Source organism: Apium graveolens, unplaced genomic scaffold, assembly GCF_009905375.1.
Source record: "Apium graveolens cultivar Ventura unplaced genomic scaffold, ASM990537v1 ctg3173, whole genome shotgun sequence".
NCBI classification, from domain to species: Eukaryota; Viridiplantae; Streptophyta; class Magnoliopsida; order Apiales; family Apiaceae; genus Apium; species Apium graveolens.
Window position 1 is genome coordinate 11587 of NW_027417973.1, and position 17357 is coordinate 28943.

At 32.2% G+C, this 17357-nt stretch overlaps 1 long non-coding RNA gene across 1 annotated transcript; it reads right to left on the bottom strand.

Moving 5' to 3' along the window:
• Positions 1–3841: 3841 nt before the first annotated feature.
• On the bottom strand, positions 3842–5676 carry LOC141701002 (uncharacterized). The gene is made up of 3 exons (XR_012566628.1): positions 5365–5676; positions 4882–4969; positions 3842–4067 (listed from the first exon to the last, which is right to left on the bottom strand). It is a non-coding gene; the product is annotated as an uncharacterized LOC141701002 (long non-coding RNA).
• Between the last annotated feature and the right edge of the window lie 11681 nt (positions 5677–17357).

The window sequence follows — 17357 nt, forward strand, 5'->3', positions numbered from 1 at the left end:
GAGAAGATTGGTGATAATATGATAAATTCTGTTACAAAATCAGACTCTTCACAGCCTGATGATGGTAGTATTTCTGGTGGTAATCAAGTATGCACTAATAATTTGTCAGATGCTCGGTGTCATCAAATTATACAGATGTTGCAAGGTAAATTAAAACTACTTTCATAACTTCTTGGTTGAAAACTATTGCTAATCATGTGGCAGGTATTCCTCACCATACTACTAATTATGTCATGTATGCATCACCAGTTCAATTTACACAACCTAAAAATGTTTGGATACTTGATTCTGGAGCCACTATTCATATAACACCATACTTACATCTTGTTCATAATTTCAAACCTGTTAATTATGAATTGCATTTTCCAAATAGAGAAATTTCTATAATTACTCATATTGGTCAAATTCAATTAAGTTCAGATATCTTGCTTCAAGATGTGTTAGTTGTGCCTAAATTTCAATGTAATTTATTGTTCAGTCCATAACTAACAAGTACCTTTGCTATCAAAATTGTGTTTTCTCCTTCTAAATGTATCTTTCAGGACCCTGGTTTGATGATGGAGAAAGAGATTGGTAATCTGATAGATAGTCTATATAAACTTCATACAAATAAATTGCAAACTGCTTCTATGACATTTGTTCATTCTTCCCATAGTATTATCAAGTCTGATATCAACTAGAATTGGAGATTAGGGCATCCTTCTCATCCAGTCTTGAGTCATATTATGAGTATATATGTTCCCCTACAAATGTAAATACTCATTATGATATTTGTCATTTTTCCAAACAAGTTAGACTACCCATTCTTGTTAGAGATTCTAAGAGTACTAGTGCATTTGATATTGTTCAATGTGATGTATGGGGACCTTACAAAAATTCTACACTTGACAATTGTACTCTTTTTCTTACTATAATAGATGACTTCACCAAATGCACTTGGGTTTACTTAATGTCCACAAAAATACAAGTGTTTAGTTTGATTAAAAATTTCATTGCTTATGTTTCCGCTCAATTCAAAACTTATGTTCAAATTCGTAGGTCTGATAATGGGACAAAATTAACAAATTCTTACTTAACATCATATCTACAAACCATTGGAATTGTTCAACAGTTTAGTTGCTCTTATACTCAAAAAATGGAGGAGTTGAGAGAAAACATCAACACTTGTTAAATGTGGCTAGGTCCTTAAGGTTTCAGTTCAATTTGCCTATCTCCTTCTGGGTTGATTATGTGTTAACAGCCACATATCTTATTAATATGTTGCCTTCTCACTTCAAGTCACCATATAAACTATTATTTCACAATTTACCAAATTATATTGCCCTAATAACATTTGGATGTATGTTCTACATCTCTAATCTTTATTCTCCTTTTGATAAATTTTCCTCAAGAGCACTTAAATATGTTTTTTTAGGATATCCTTTTAATAAGAAATGATACATGGTCATGGACCTTATAAAGGTATGTAAAATTCAATTAATTTATAAAGGTCGCTTTCATTTCCCTAAAGGAAAAATTGGGAATCTCTTTATGATGTGATCATGATTATTTTAAAATTAACAAAACCCTAAAGTTAATATTAAGTTGATCAGATGCCTTCCAATGAGTCCAATGCGTTAACCCCTAGATCAACCAAGAATGGGTTCGCCAAAGCAAAGTACTCCTATCTATCGTGGGAGATGTGTTGAAGTATATTGATACTTTTTGACTATTGGGTTTGACTTAACTATGTTATCACAATAGGATTGTGAACTTAGAGGCATAAAGTTTGGCGAGATTTATTAGATAAATATGAACAAATGTTGTTCCACCAAGCTATCCAAGAGTTATATAGTTGATATAATTGACAAATATTGTCTACCTAAATAATTATGTTTTAGGAGAAAAGCCAAAGCTTACCTAACGCGTGGTGAAATATGGATCTTGGCTCACTAGAAAGGATATAGAACATATTTTATCCGAATTAATAGTTAGGGATATGGATTTGATAAAAATAGTGGGAGATATATATTGTGAATATATATATGAATAATCACTTGAACATAATTTAATGATCTTTTGTAGACTAAGTCATTTTATGCACTTTAATATTGTAGATATCAAATGACAAATAACACAAATAACTTCTCTATGTAATATTCCTTGAGAAGGACAAGCTGAGATGAAATAATTTCCTCGATTGACATGGGAACTTGAGGGTTGTCCTCGGGTTCAAGGATGTCACTCAAACCCCTCCCTTATTTCTTCCAGCTGAGAATGAAACATGTGCAGAACAAAATGCTTACCGAAAGCAAAGTAACTATGCAACTGATATTTCATATCTCATGCTTGTAATTATGAGTGCTGAGCTTTAGAAGCAACAAGAGCATAATGATGCTTATGATATGATTGAGCACCTTCAAAAGATGTTTGAAGGATAGGCTCGTCAGAAAGATTTGACAATAATAAGGCACCATACTTTTATATTAATGGGAGAATCATATCCGGTTGGACCACATGTTCTAAAGGTGATAGGCATATGTGCCTTGATATTTTAGGTTTCAAGAATGGTCTAGAGACTCAGCTTGATTTGATCAAAATAACTTTAAACAATTTATTTTCTCAGTTTGTTAAGAACAAAAGGAATGAGATAGACAGAACACTCACTGAGTTACGTCCATATTGATGTTGTACAAATGGAATGCAAATGGGATAGGAAAGTGGACAGGTGAGGTGAAGATTTGATCTTATTCGGTGCCAAACCAAAGTACAATTCCAAAGGGATTTTGAAGCCTAAGTTGCTAAAGAAGATGATTGTCATTTCTGTGGAAATAACTGGATGAATGGAAGTTAAATTGTCGAGCTTACTGGAAGATCTAAAGAAGGAAACTACCAATGGTCAAGCTTCAGGTATAGGGTTAGAATTGGAGAAAAAGTTGTTACTCTAGTTGAAAGAACTCGATACCTAATGTTGCCCATAAGGCGAGATTGAGAACTTGATAAATTGTTATTACGTGCCTGCCTTTAGCGGATACATTAAGTCAATTTCTTACCATGACAAGAAAGGTTTTCATTTTAATTAAATAAATAATAGTTGTTTATTCTATTTTAATGGTAAGACTTATAATGTTGCACAATTAGTTAACAATTTACATGTTCTAAGTTGACTCAAATCAAACATTACCTCTAGCATTGCCGTTAAGCCATAATAATGAGAAACACATTTATGGGTTACATATACATGAATACTTGGATAAGTTTGATTTTGAATCATACAGAAGATGCGAACTTTGTCTCATTGGCACACTACAAGGAAAATAGGGTGACACAACGGTTCTTAACCATTGTCTGATACCCCTCAATACCGTTGAGTATTGAGGCGCCGTCTGATGCAACGGTACCCAATCGTTGTCTGTCTAACTGTAAGACAACAGCGCAGATATAAGAAAACGTTGTTAGAAGGTTGGTATACACAACAGTTCTGTTATAACATAGTGTTGTGAGAGATTGTGGTATTCATGCATTTCTTAGATGCACACCACATGTCTGATATGTTTAACACAATGGGTCCGCTTAGACGAAATATTGTCCTTCTTTCCTATAGTCAACAGTTTTAAAAACAAAATATATTGTCTGAAATGACTCCATACAACGGCGTAGTTATAAAATAATATTGTAATATGATGTGTTAGTCAATAATTTCCGTGAGACAAAGTGTTGTCCTTTCTCCATTCTCACAACATTTTCTGTAAAATGATGTGTTGTCTTATATTAATAGAGTCAATGGTGTGCTAAAAGAGAAAGTATTGTTTGAAATTTATGTTGCAACGCTCTAGTAAAACTCATATTTTGTGTATTCTATATAGACAAATCTTTATTCATTTGTAACATTTGTAGAAATAGCAACATACAACAGTTTTATTTGTAGGAATAGCAACATACAACATTTTTATTTTCAACTGCTTAAAGCAATTTCTTCATGCTACGTCAACTACTCTAGCCCTGCTCTTGATCCAATTATTTTCCGACAACTCCTATATGTTGCATTAGTCGTCCCACTTGAAAATAACTGGGTAGCCTAGCATATGCTGAAAAAATAGAAGGAAAAAAAGAACAACATATTCAATGACTCTATATTTTTTTCTTAAAAAACAAAATCAATAACTGAATGAAAAATGCCAAAGATAGTTTCATAACAGAGGGTACCTACTTAGAGCTTAAATGGTTTTTATCTAGCAATCCATGAGCAATATAAGCATAAAAACTCTTAAAAGTATATAATATATTTGAAACTTTATGAAGTAAATAAAATAATACGGTAGTAGTAAATACAATCATTATCAGAGTATAAAGTGTATAAAAGGATTCATATTAATGGCTCAGAATGCTTATATGGCTATACACGAATACGACCATGAATGTAAGCCAAGGCATTTGCAGGTAATTGAAATCACAACTGATAAGGATTCTTGTGAGCTATTTTGTAGAACATTGGGATCCACTACCTGTATAAACTCATCATGGCTCTCCATAGACACGTGTAATGACACATTATAATGCATTACTATGTAATATAACAAAAATTAAGCAAGTGAGTTTATTAGCTGAAAGACCATAGTTGATAATTAAGCAATTATCATTAGTATCTGAGTAGGTACCTACTAGTACTAGTAGTGACGAGATGAAAACAAGTAGTAGGAGTGTGGACACAAGTGAGTTTGGAATGTATAGCAGCGGCACAATTACTGGTGCTAAAATTTATGGCGGCTTACACCCTCGTCAGTTTGCTACTACTCCAAGAGCATGTATAAGTATAAACTCATACCAAATGACACATTACAATGTATTATACTGTCATATAAACATATACACCAAATATAAACTGTGAATAAAAAATTATACCTGCTTTGGTTGACCCTAAAAAAATAGTTGTGACAATAATATGACCCATCCCTATCACATTGCCATTTAAAACAGTTGCTTCCATTTCCTGGAAAATAGAAAAGGCAACAAGTTAAACAAGTGTTAGTAGTTTATCAAATTAAGTAACCATTTGCGCAGGGGAAACAACTTAAACAAGAGGTATTCATAGACACAAAGAGACCAAAGATGAACTTACAATGACAACTACCAACAAAAATATTAATTTCTGACAAGTGTACTTAACCAACGCACAAGACAATAGTACCATTACAAGGAAAAATTAATCATATGACAATTACAAATTTATCCAAATCACAGGGCACATGTAATGAGTCTAAATTTTTCAATCATCGTTTAAAAATTAAAAATTAGAAAAGTAACAAATACAAAAACAACCAAACAGAGTTATATGTTATTATACAAACATATATACATAATATGTGAAATATAGATGAAAATTACCAAATCGAAAGTGGCGACAAAGGAGTAAAGAGCGGCTGACAAGTTTATGAATAGTTTATATGGTTCCAACAATCAGATGCATCTTGCAAAGATAGGGTTCAATTTAGGGGTTTTTATTTAGGGATCTGATTTCACCGGTTTGATTCACAAAGTCTAGGGTTTTGATTTAAGGATTTTGATTTAGAGATGTGATTTAAGTGATTCAGAGTGAGAGTTTGAAGTGGTGGAAGAAGTAGGGAGAGATGCTTGAATCGTAGTGGTTGAATGACACTCAAAAAAGGCGAGTAAGATAGATCTTAAGGGGTGGGGGGAATATTTGGGGGAGGCGGGGAATTGTTAAGGGGTGGGGGGAATATTTGGGGGAGGCGGGGAATTGAAAATATCAAGGGAGGGTTTCTTTTAGTAGTATTATGCGGGGAACAAAGCAGTGCATATTATTTTTGTTCTTTAATCGGAAAATAAAAAAATATTAATAAAACAATGATGTGAAAAAGTAAATAAAAAAATTGTTTGTGAATTAAAAAAATAAAGAAGATGAGATCATGTGATTTTAGTCTTCTATAAAAAATAAAAAAATCAAGGTAATCTTTCACGATTTTATAAAGAAAATTCATTAAATTTACCATATAAGACCATCTCCAGCTAAAATATGGCCGGCAAAAATTTTAGTGAACCTCTAAGCACTTTTATATTAGCTAAAATCATTATGTATATTTAAAATAGTATTTTTATTAAATTAAAATATATATTAGTGAAATAAAATTATAACATTTACTAAAATATATATAATTATTTTTAAAAAATATTATTGATAATTTTACTAAATATTAGTCATATTATCTTATTTTCCTTATAAAATTATGCAAGGTAAGTTTACAATTTTTTTATATTTTTTTAACATGACTAAAATCATTATACTTTAACATGTGTAAGGTTAGATTGTCAAAAAAAAATAGTTAAAAAAATAATATTGATGATTGTGAATAAATCTCGTGTAGGGAGTAATACTTTTACATGATTTTTTTATAAAGTCATGCAATTTAAATTTGAATTTTTTTTATAATTTTTTCACATTTCTAAACTCAAGATATTTACCATCAGTACGGTTGGATATTTTAATTAAAAAAATAGCTTTGTTATGCGGGAAAGAATCTCGTTTAGGGTACTGGTAGTTTTACCTATTTTTCTTTTAAAGTCATTCAAGCTAAGTTTCGATCATTCAAAAAATTATTTAAAAAATATTTTTTTAATCGGGAACGAATATCAACATAGGGAATAGTACTTGTACTGGATTTTATTTACAAAGTCATGCAATATAAGTTTGATTTTTTAATAATTTTTTCACATGACTAAAATCAATATAATTTAACATCTCTACGATTGTATTGTCTAAAAATAATTTTAAAAATTTATTTTGTTATTCTGGAAAGAATCTCATTTAAGTAATTAGTACCTTTACCGAATTTTTCATATAGAGTCATTCAAGATAAGTTTAATTTTTTTTGTAATTATTTTACATGACTAAAATATATATACTTTAACATCTCTATGGTTGAATCTTTCAAAAAATCATATAAAAAATAATTTTGTTGATCATGAACCAGTCTCGTCATAGAAAAATAGTACTTTTACCAGATTTTTCTTATAAAGTCATCCAAGATAAGTTTTATTCTTTTATAATTTTTTCACATGAATAAAATTAATATAATTTAACATCCGTACGGTTGGATCTTTCAAAAAATCATTTAGAAAAAAAAATTGCTCATCAGGAACGAGTCACATTGTAGGAAATAGTACCTTTATCGGATTTTCCTTATAAAGACATGCAAGATAAATTTTATTTTTTTTATAATTTTTTCAGATGATTAAAATCAATATATTTTAACATCTGTATGGTGGGATCTTTCAAAAAATCATTTAAAAAATAATTTTGTTCATCAGGAACGAGTCTTATTATAGGAAATAGTACTTTTACCGGATTTTTCTTATAAAGTCATCCAAGATAAGTTTTATTTTTTTATAATGAATAGGTATAGAACCATTGTTATTTTTCTTACTGTTATCCGAAATAAATAGAATAGGTATAGAACCATTGCTATGTTGACAGACAATTGTTTAGTAAAATAAAAGAACTTATTATGCTAAGTTATACTAGAAAACAGTTAGTACATAAGTAAACCATTGTTCTAAGCTATATTAGACAATATTTGGTACAAAAGTAAACCATTGTGCTAAAGATATTCGACAATACATCAAATATTAACACCATTGTATGTACAAATCCTAACAACACTCTGGGATCACTACATACCATGACTAGATTAGCTTCTAACAATATCTTGGTCATTACAAAAGCTGTTGTGAGCATAGCTAAAACACAATACCCAAAAAACAAAAAACCGTTGCCTAAAGTATCTCATACATTTGTTTTCTTTGAAAAAACCATTGTACAACTAGATGAAATAAATACATAAACTGTCGTAGGAGTCAATTCACATAACACTATTTTTAACTATTGTGCCTCTAAATTGTTACAACGGCTAGAAAACTGTTGTTTGTATAATATTAGAAAGGGTCATATGCGTTGTGTGAATAAAATGAGACAAAGGCTTTATATTCAGTTGTGTGATGTATTTGTTACAATGGTGCGTAACCATTGTATGAGTGCCAAACACACCGCCCCCGGATAGACAACGAAAAATTCATCTTTTAGACAATGGTGTAGTGCTCCTACACTACCTATTATTTCTTACAATGAGCATGCTCACATAAGCTTAGAGGTTCAAAGTGAAAGCTAGTCAAGCCCTTTTATGGAATATATAAGGTTCCTCTTGCATTTAAATGGCTACAAGGAACCGGAGGTTAGTGGATGGTATGTTGTATGCTGCCCAAGATGGTGTCTTGAAAGTGATGGATTTTCAAGCAAATTGGAATTTTCAAACAGTTAATGGATCGGGGTAATGGAATTTTCATAAAACCCCTAATAGGGACTAATCGCATGGGGTGAGAACCCCTAATGGAAACTGATTTTTATATATTTCAAGGAATCTTGGTCAGGGATTATGTACAGATTGGATTTAGCTTTCATGGATTTCTCTGGATATGCTTTTGTGGATGAAACTGGCTTTCATTAATTTCTTGGAATTGGCTTACACGCCACATATTGGATTTGACTTTCATGAATTGACTTTCACGCCATGGTATGGAAAATATATGGTTTATATATGAATTAGAATGGATAATATATGGATTATATTGGAATGTATTTGGAAAACCCTAGGGATACTAGGGCTATATGGATTTTTAACTTGGTTAAGGTTTACATAAGGTTTGGGAAAGCCGAAAATTGTAAAACCCAGGATAAAGTAGATTTACATCAATCATCCGAACCACGAGAGCCCAAAAGATTAGGTGGAAAACCTTAAAGTATATGGTTATTTCAAGACACTATGGAAGCTAGGTATATGGATAACCTAGGTTGGGAACAAGTGTGGATTATACTTAAAAAGGATATTGGAAATGTATGGATTATACATAAATTTGGGAAGGATCCCAATTATTTAACCTATGTAATTCCCTTTGGGTGGTAAGGTTTAACTTATGCAAGAGAACATATATATATATATTATGGATGAGTTTGTATGGATGCATAATTCCTTATTTAGGTGCATGTAGGTATTTGAACCTCATTGAATAGATTCATAAAAAAATATGAATCTCTGGTTAGGGTAGGATCCCTTTCCACAGGTGCATGTCGATCTCAGGGAAACTGAGCTAGTGTAGATCTTGTAAAGTCTTGCATAAATATGGTTGGAATTGGAGTGTAAGGACCTTGTATAGGGAATAAGAACTTATAAGGATGACGTAAGTTCAGGTTCCAGTATGAACCTTGGAATTGGAATTGAATACATGATAAGGAAGAAAATCAAAGAGTATAGAGGTAACCCTATCACTTTTATAGTTCACATCCTCCTTTAACTATTTGACCCTTTCAGCTATATATTAGAGGAAGAGACATTCAGAACTTTGGGAATTTGGCTTCAGCTGCCTTAAGGATTGAGAGCCATAGCCAAATGAGGTTTTAGCCATTATCCGTAAACCCCTCTTTTGGGATAGCCCGACTAGTTACTCTTGGGAAATGTATAGAGCATATGCCCATAATATTCGAGTTACGAACAAGGGGTATCAATGGCATTTACCTGATGGTTGTGGGTTCTTTGGAATTTACGTGTTCGTTGTGGGTTTCTTGGCATTTACCCGTTGGATGTGGATTTCTTGGCATTCACCCGCAGACTATGGGACAGTTTGGAATATACCTTCGAGATGCAGGTTCTTTGGCATTTACTTCTTGGTTGTAGATTCATTAGTATTTTACCTATAATTGGATGGGTACGCACTGACATTCACTTATTGCTACTGGTAAATAAACAAGTATGGATTCCTCAAAAGGCAAAGTTGGAGGTATGTCTTTCAATCCTTGAATTCACCTATCACAACAACATTATACGGAAATGTAAGTCTAATCTTACGACTTCTTATAATTTTATGTGTTGGATATACATTGCATGATTATGGTTAATTATGTGGCTGGATATTTGATATTATATGCATCATGCTTTGTGTGATTTACTTTTGTTCTTCATTTAGGGGGATCTTAGATATATTTGAGATGTCATGTCTAATATGATTTGTGTTTAGTTTTCAGAACTTAACAACAGGACATATTAGGACTTAGTAAAATCAGGAATTACTGTACTCAGAACTTAATATCAGAACCTAAGGTCATATCAGAAATTAAGTGCGGGAAGAATTTTAGTTAAGTAATGAAGCTGATTTACAGGAGAAGATCATGACTAAAACAATAGAAGATATGCATGGAAAGAGTTAGAGGACTAGAAGACTTATAGAAGATATCTGATTGATATATTTTAGGAGACATAATTGTATTCCAAATCAATTAGAATATATCTTATAACTATGTACTATATAAACACAGACTTAGGGTTTACACTTAATGTGTTATCATTATCGAGTAGATTATACATTGTAACCTAGTAGCTCTTAGTGATATTTGTTCATCACTGAGAGAGAACAACAGCTCATATTGTAACAGAGTTTATTAAATATACTTGATCTTTGGTACATACTTGTTTTAAATTGATTTGATTGTATAAACACTGTATTCAACCCCCTTCTACAGTGTTGTGTGACCTAACAATTGGTATCAGAGCTTTTCTGTTAACACACATACAGTAAAGATCCAAACAATCATGTCTCAAGAAACACAAACCCCAACTAAGCCCACCAAAACTCAAGAAACTCAAAACACCCAAACCCATAGTCGATATGAGACTATTAGGGTTCCCATACTGACACCATCTAAGTATCCCATATGAAGATAGCATAGATCATGGGGGAGGATCCAGTTCTAGAAATCAACTTCCATCTGCAAGGAAGTGGACCAAATCATATACACCTGACTTAATAATTGGAGATCCTGAAGCACGTGTTAGAACTAGAACAGCAACATCAAACACTATACCATATATGGGCTATTGCAACTCCAAGAAACTGTAGCATAAGACCCCAAATATATTACAATAGAAGTTTTTGTAACGTTTTTGCTAAAATTCAGCGTTGCATTTGCTGCCGTTGCAATAGACCCCTATAGCAACGTTTTTTGGAGTTATTGCAACATTTTCAAAGTATTACAAAAATCATTTTATTGCAACACTTTTCTCTGTTTTAGTAACACATTTATGATGTTACAATAGACTACTGCAACATTTTTTTATAACATTTATTGAGGTAAAAGTGTTGCACGGTAATTTATTATAACATTAGCTGCAACATTTTTTTGCCTATTGTAATGCTTTTTAAGTTTTAGCAATATTTATCTATAACACATTATTTTCTATTTTAATATTTTTATGTTTTATTAGCATATGTGCAACACTTTTATTAGTCCAAATTTTGGTATCATATTTTTTTCATATACGATCACAAAATTATACCAAAAAAACATTCACATTCCAAAATTTGTTTGATATCGAATCCAATAAAACAAATATTAATACATCCCAGACAAACTCGGCTTATAAAATCAAATCACCTTATCTATAGTACTTGAATATAAATTTTAATGACAAAAAAATAAAAACTTGGGTTGTTGGCTACAACTAGCTAGTCCTCTGGTAAGAAACTCCCTTAAAATGACTTCTCCGATTGAGCAGCGACATGGCCAACTTGCCAAATTCTTTGGTACAAAGCTATTGCTCTCCATTTCTCCAATGCGATGATCTCTCACTTCTATAATATTACATAGAAATAAGCTAAGTAAAAATGATTATTGGAACCATACATATATTAGAATTTAGGAGGAAGAGAATGTCCACATATATAGCAGGATCAAGTAAATAATTGAAAATTAATAGTATCCGGCCTTGATGACCAAATGGGATTACTAGTTAACAGAATAAAGAAAAGATTAAGAATAAGAACTGTTCCTAATTATCAATACAGAGCAATTTAAAAAACAACGTTTTCATTAGTTAATGTCAAAATCTACAATTATATAGCAAAATAATGATTTGGAACTTACGTTGGCATTTGCATTGTGCTTTATCAGTCGGACATCTCCTGCGTATGTGAGAATAATTTTTATAAACGAAATTAAAGCAATGGGTATAATTCTTATAAAAAAAATTAAAACAAACTTCACATCCTCAGTAATGCTTGCCTTTGACATATAAAGAAAAGCATCATCAAACTAAAATTCTAGAAGAGGTTTGTACTTTTGGAGACCATGTCTGGTTATAAGGATGAAATTGTACAATTTTCTTATTATTTTGTTTAACAACAGTTGAATATTCATACCCGACGTGTCGAGAATTCACAGGTATATGTACTTGTTGAACTTGAGGATTCGTACATTGAATAGTCGGGGGAGTCATCCCTTGTGGATGAGGTTGAGTTGCCCCTATCTGGGTTTCAGCTTGAGTAGATGCATAAGTTGAGTGGGGAGGTATCTCCACGGTGGACGAAATCATCTGGGTTGTTCCCGATGGTGTTCCTTCCTCCAGAACTCTAGTTGTTCTCCATGTTCTCGCCATGGTTGTTGTTGTGCTTTTCCACAGACGGTGCCAAATGTTATAGATTAAAACTAATATATTTAATTATTGTATTTAATACTAAGGAACGTGAGCTTCAAGTCTCGATTTTGACTGCTCTTGTGTTTCGTGACTCAATCTGCCTTAACAAGATGCCTACGTACCTTGCTGATTGCCAAGGATCAAGTCAAAAAATGTAATTCTGATCTGTGGGGTGAGACCCCTTATATAGATGTTGGGAGTCCTTGAATTGGACTTGGTATAGGAGACTTGGTGGTCAAGTCTCTGAATTAGGATAGACTTAGGAGTCCTAGGGAGTAGGAAGCTGATTCCTTATCCTATGAGGTTCCTTGGAGGCCAATCTACAAGGATTTATATCCTCACTAGGACTTATCTTAATAGCTGTTTTTCTCCCTTATTTATTAATTACGAAATTAATAAATAATCAGGGTTTTTGGGCCTTCTTTGTTCCATCAGGCCTGATCGACATTTTAACCTTTCTTGTCTGAATGTCATACATCTTCTTATTGGGCCTAGGAGCCCATACCTTGTACAATTAATGCAATATTTAATTATACAATCAGGATTTATTTATCCCTATAAAATAATAAAATATAAATATTAAAATATAGGAATATTTGGACAAAGCGGGAAGTTGTTTTGGGCTAGGAAGCGATAAAATTATTGGGCTCTAGCCGCCCAATATTTCAGCCCATTCGAAATTTTTCCATAAACTAAGACACTCTCTCTCGCTTTCTCACAATTCACACACTCAAATTCTCTCTCTCTCTCTCGTTAAACTCTCTCTCGCTGAACTCTCTCTATCATTATCAATCTCGATCAATTTTATTTGTCACTCGCCACCATTATCATTTTCTGGTAAGTAAATGGGATATATTTTTTTAATTAGGGTGCATTTGAATTTGGGATCGAGGCTTTGTGCTTCAATTAGAGATTTTAAACATTATTTATTTATCTAATCACTCTCCATCTCTTCGATTTCAGGTGCTCGTGTTTGGGTTTGCAGTTGAAGGCATTATTTTAAGGTACTTTTAAGTTAGGCTTTGTTTTATTTGAATTTTGTGTGCTTGTGTGTGTGCGCAGTTGTGTGTTTAGTTTCTCTCTCTCTCCCTCCCTCCATGTCTCTCTCTCCCTGCCTCTCACTCGGTCTCTCTCTGTCTATGTCTCTCTATCTTTCTCTGAATCTGTCTCTCTCTGTCTCTTTCTTTCTCTCTATGTCTCTCTATCTATATACTGCATCAGCAGATTGATATACCAAATCAAATTCAATCTTTCATCTTACTATCTTTGATTTGAGTACTTTATCTGTTTGTGGATGTGATTCATGTTGTTTATAATTCGGTTTCGTTTAAAGTTGAATGCCTTTGTTTACCTTTGTTCTCATGTTGTGTATTCGATTTTCTATACCATGATATAAATAAACATATTTTTGTTGTCTCTCATTGTCTGGGGTTTCAAATCACTTTTCACCAGGTCTCCTCTCTCTGTCTCTCAAATCATCGTAATTATGTAATGTTTATTGATTTATTTTTTAAGCTGATTTAACATTATATGTATTTGCCAATTGCAACCATCTGATGGAATAAGTAAGGTCATGCTAGGAGGACAAGTCACTAATGAGGAAGTTGAGAGCTTGATGAAGAGGTTTAAGATCTCTCTCTCTCTCTCTCAATTGTATTATTTCTTTAATTGGAGTGGATTACTGATTTTTTATTGTTTAAAAGGAAAAATTTAATTATATTTTTCAAAAATTAAAAATGTTTAATTTTTTGAATTTGAATGTGATCTGTGATTGAGTTGATCTATTTTTATTATTCATGTTATGTGTTTTTTATTTAAATGTTTTCGATTATCATTTTTCCAAAAGTGGTATATGATTAGTTTGATCTGCTCAGTTTGGTTTTTAGATTGCTAGTTGGTAAAGTCATTTTAATATTCATATAATGTGTTTGATGGTTTGGAATATTATCCTTTCAGAGATTGATTTATGATTTAATGATCTAACCTAATTTGGTTTAGTTAGTGGGTTACAGCTTGGTGAAGTAGTTTTTCTTATTTATATTTGTTTTAGTTAATTTTGAATTTGATTTCTGACTGATATGATCTACATGATTTGATTAGTTGGTGACAAGTTGGTGAACTAATTTTACTATATATGTGGAAATTTTCAATGTGGTCATGTTTAGCCATTAGACTTTTTTGGTCATGCAGAATGTATACATAGTTGATAACATAAGCTGCGTCCTTCAAAGTAAAATAGACATGTTTTATCTCCTTTCTAAGTGATATTAAGATAGGACACAACATAACATCGGTCTTAGTGAACCTGCTTCCTAGTTCCGTAAGCATGTCTGCATAAATGACTTTGTGGTTTTTTTCCTCTTACTGTAATTTCCAATGATCAGATATTTGCCTTAAATGCACAGTTTTAGAAGGTTTGCCATGTCTATGGAACTTAGTGTAGATTATACTAAACAGTTTATGTTTGCTTAAACACCTGACCTTTCTTGCTTTAGGAAGCCTTGTTTTGGTTATAAATTGAAGGAGATTACGGGCAACATCTTTGCGGCTGATGCAGAGAGTGATACAGTAGAACAAGATGGTGTTGATCCAACTAACAAATATAATTAAGGCTCATCACATGTATCGTATTGAACCTTGGTTAATATTACATATGTGTTGAACCTTAATGGTTCTCATGCTTCTTGTTTTTTTTGGTTTTATTCAAAACAGACCATATATCTATATATGTGTGTGCCTTCCGCTTGGTACAGGGTTTTTCTTATTCTCCAACTCATATGTGTGATCGAGTTCATCACTTAGTGGAATTCTTATTGGAGGCCTGAGAAGGGATAAAAGCAAAGGTATTATTGTTGGAAGCCTCGAAATAATACTACTAAAAATAACTTTCTGCATCTATGTTATTTCTCTTACTCTTTTTCTACAAGCTTCATGTTTAAGCTCAGAGATATATATTTGCAGCCGCTTTCTTGGCATATTCATGTCAACTATGTTCTATATAGCTTCTATGTGTGCAACAGGGGTAATGTATTCATTATATGCTCTGAGTGCCTCGTGCAGTCTTAACATATTTTTCATCACCTAGACTGCAATTTTGTTATTAGTAATGATGTCTATGTCCTTATATTCTAAGGTGTGCATTTCACATTCCTTTTTCTTCTTCTTATTTCAACTTTTATGATGCGCAAGTTCATTAGATATTTTTTTTAAAAAAATTGAGAAAGATACTGCTGTGTTTTTTTGACATTCTGATGATTAAAGCAGGTAAATAGAGGCCTTCTATCTTCTAGCATTATGGCTTCCTACATAGTTTTCCTCTGTTAGTCTCATATAAGAAGGTTAGGAAGAAAGACTAATCTCCTGATCTCCATTAACTAGCTCTATTTGTTCAACATTAAGCCTAGATTTTGTAATTCTCAGTGAACCTATTAGTGAAAAATATGGTGCACGAACGCATGGAAATGGACACAGTGATTGGACCTCCACATTAGTAAGACTTTGACATATTCCCAAGAAACTTTGCCACTTGTAAGTTGAATTAAGTACTGTCTTTATTGGTCTTGAAATTAAATATAAATGTACTTCGTAGTGTATAACACTGGGCTCATGCATATGCAATAGATGTTATTCTTTTTTGTTAAAAGATTGATTAAGTAGGTGCTGGTAAATACTATAATTTATTTAACCATTATGCTTTCATGGAGGATGTGTTAATATGAATATAGTGATTTTTTTATTTGATGTCGGGAAAACAACCATTTGTACCATCTTACTGGACTAAATAGGAGTAAGAGGCATGTACTTGGTCTGTAGTACAGACTAGAGAGGAATCTATATGTTTGATATGGTAGCATTGTTCATGTAACAGATCCGATTAGTTTTGCGGGGAAGGTTTAGTCAGGTTGTGGTTAGGATTCGGATATAATAAGATTTTCTATTAACTTATAAGATAGCTGTAATCCATAGGAACTACTAAATTTTGTCAAGAACAAGTAACTGTGTAATCCAAAATAATCTAATAATTTTCTTAAAATAAAGTTAAGCACATGAATAAGTATAGTCTACTCTATTTGACTTGCTCCTAGTTTAATGTACTAAAATACAGGGGAAGTATTTTGAATGTTGATAGAATTGTGCATAACAATATACAAGACACAAATACATCATGACAAAATTGTAGATCAGAGCTTGGAAGATCTCTATCACTCATTCATTTTCCCCTCGCTCATCAATCATCATCTATGTAACATGTAACACGTATTAAGATTTAGAGTAGTCTTTAATGGTTTTGTTGAAGTCCAGAACTTATACCCTTGTGTTTATATGTTTCCTGTAACATTCTTTTTCAAAACTATTAAAAGTTGCTACCTTTATATATTATAGTTCTTTTCAATTGTTAACCAGTTGGCGAATTTATTATTGTCTGAAAATCCTCCATGTCATTGGAGGTATGTGGACAGGTTGCATTCAAATGTTCTAGCTCTTGCATCAGGAATCTTATCCGAGGCATCAACTCGGGGTTGGGCATGTGGCAGGGGACTGTTAAAAATATGCTCAACACTTATAGTTTCAAGCAGTAGGTTCTAATATTATTTAGTTTATAATATTATGCCAATGTAACGTAAAGAACGTGAATTAGTTTGTTTAGTTAAGAATATTGTGGTTGTCATTTTATACTTGTGATGTTTAGTTAAGAAATGATAGATACTTTTAAATAATAATTTTTCATTTTGTTCTTGTAAAATATTACAGTAGTTCATAAAGTCTTACAATAGCTTGTGAAAATGTTTCAATAGCCAAGGTACATATGTTACAAAATCTACTAAAATGTTACTCTAGGTA